This window comes from Panthera uncia, assembly GCF_023721935.1.
Source record: "Panthera uncia isolate 11264 chromosome E2 unlocalized genomic scaffold, Puncia_PCG_1.0 HiC_scaffold_19, whole genome shotgun sequence".
NCBI lineage: Eukaryota > Metazoa > Chordata > Mammalia > Carnivora > Felidae > Panthera > Panthera uncia.
The window spans coordinates 3895599-3897973 of record NW_026057588.1 but is presented as its reverse complement, the minus strand read 5'-3'; the positions used below and the strand labels follow the sequence as shown (position 1 = coordinate 3897973).

The window sequence follows — 2375 nt, the reverse complement described above, 5'->3', positions numbered from 1 at the left end:
CAAACCCAAAAACAGACTCTTAAATATGGAGTGAAAACTGGTGTTTGCCAGGTGAGAGGTCAGTGGGGGGAGTGGGTGACATAGGGGAAGGGGATTAAGAGCACACTTCTCATGATGATCACTGAGGAAGGTACAGAATTGTGGAAGCACTCACTGTACTCGAATTATAATTGAAAATTAACCAAGGATGTCCTACTCAATGACAAGAAAAATATAAAATCACAAGAAATAAACCTAATACAATATTATAAGCCTTAATGGATAAAGTATGAAGTTTTATTGATAGACACATAAAAATTGTGACAAATGAAGAATTACACTAAGTTCTTGTATGTGAATGATCATTATTATAAGGATGTCAATACTCTCCGTATCCACCTCTATATTCAGTAAATTGCTAATCCCAACAGAAATTTTTGTGCAGCCATTCTGAAGTGTATGGAGACAGAGGGAGTTAGTGTAAACCATGCTACTCCCAGAGCACAACAGAGTGTGGGAGAGGGGATGTTGATTGAATTGGGTGGACCTTACAAAGATTTCACTTAAAAGCTCTAGTAATTGATGCACAGACCGTGAACTGGCCTCCAGCCAGAACTGAAGCTACAAGGTGGCATCAGCTCCCTCCATCAAATGCTGCCTCAGGCACTGGGACTGTGGCCACCTCCCTCTGCATGACACCCCTGGATGTGGGGAAGGCACACTTGCAGGCTGTGTCCCTCTGGCCAGTTAGCTGAGGCCTCCCTCCAGACTCTGGAGCCTCTGCTATGCCAAATTGCTCTCCTCTCTCTGGTCCACAGGGAGGTGCCTCCTATCTGCAGTGGTGTTCTGGAGCCCCTGTACTTGTACCCAAATGGTGCACTCCATGCCACCTTGTTTCAGGACTGTGCTTGCCTCACTGGCATCGTGGATACCTCTGTGAAGACTGTAGGACAGAAGAGGACCCTGTGGACTGGCCTCCCAGCCACCCATGTTAGCCACTGCCATCTCCTTCACTGCCTGTGACCAACTGAAGGCCTTCCTTTGTGGTCAAGCCCTGACTCCTGACTTCTTTGCACCCATGGTGGCTGGCACACTAGCCCACTTGTAGCTGGTGCAGACCAAGCTGTAGGCTCAGCCCGTGTCACACCGGGAGCTTGGTGCCTGTGCCCAGCTGCCATGGCTCAGGTTGGCTGGCACTCACTGAGGCCAGGGTCCTGCTACCCTTTAGGATGTGCCCTTCTCAACCCTGTCCTGGTTCAACGACAGCTGGTGAGCAGATGGATGAGTGGGCTCTGGCCAAAACACCAGACATCTGTGGGAATCATCAGTTTTGTGGCTGGCAGCCTCTAAGGGATAGTGGTGGCCATCCTGACTCCATGCCACCTCACACTGGGAGCAGTCGCGGCTGTGAGTGACGTCTGCTGTGGAAGATCCTGGCTGAACCAGGCACCACGGGACTCTTTGCAGGCTCTGTTCCAGTGGTCATCAAGGCCACCCCCTCCTGTGCCATAATGATCAGCACTTATCAGGTTAGCAAAAGCTTCTTCCAGAGGCTCAACAGAGAACAGCCTCTGGACTCTTAAAAGGAGCCAGAGGACAAGGACCACATCTCTTCCATGGTTGAGGGTGGGGCAGAAGAAGACTGAGCCAAGGGCCTTGTCCTCAGCACTGAGGGGAGGGGCCTCATTTCCCTTCCTTCTCAACTATGAGCTCCTGGGGTAGGGAGCTGTCTCTCTAGGCCTACTCTGGCCCCCCTAAAACAGCTTTCTTCCTTCTGTTCCTCATTCCCAAGCCCCAAAGATAATCACATTTCCGCCCCCACTCCCACTAAGTTCAAGACCAAATCTGCTAACTTCCCCCTCCCCTCTCACAAGTTTCCTGTGTGTTTGCTGTAGCTGGGTCTGCCCATATCCCCACCCCCGCCACCCCCCACCTGGAGCCACAAAACTCTGGGCCTGGTGTAGTCTGTACCCATCACTTGAGTCTATTCCTTGACTCTAAAGATGATGAACTTCCACAAACAAAACAAAACAAAAAAAGGAAAAAAAGCTTATAGTAATTAAGACTTATTGGGACACGGATGGACAAATGAATCAATAGAACAAAAGATCCCAGAAGCAAAGGCAATCAATATAAAAAGTTGCTTCTTAACAGATTGCTGTGCAGCGGGAAAGGCAAACTATTCATTAAATGGACATCCAGATGGCCAACTGACACATGAAAAAATGCTCAACATCACTCATCATCAGGGAAACACAAATCAAAACCACAATGAGGTACCACCTTACACCTGTCAGAATGGCTCACATGAACACCTCACGCAACAACAGATGTTGGCAAGGATGTGGAGAGAGAGGATATCTTTCGCATTGTTGGTGGCAGTGCAAGCTGGTGCA

The 2375-nt window shown here is 49.1% G+C and overlaps 1 pseudogene; it reads left to right on the top strand.

The window, feature by feature from the left end:
* The first annotated feature begins 257 nt into the window (after window positions 1-257).
* Window positions 258-1853, top strand: LOC125916100 (probable mitochondrial glutathione transporter SLC25A39; annotated as a pseudogene).
* Window positions 1854-2375: the final 522 nt, after the last annotated feature.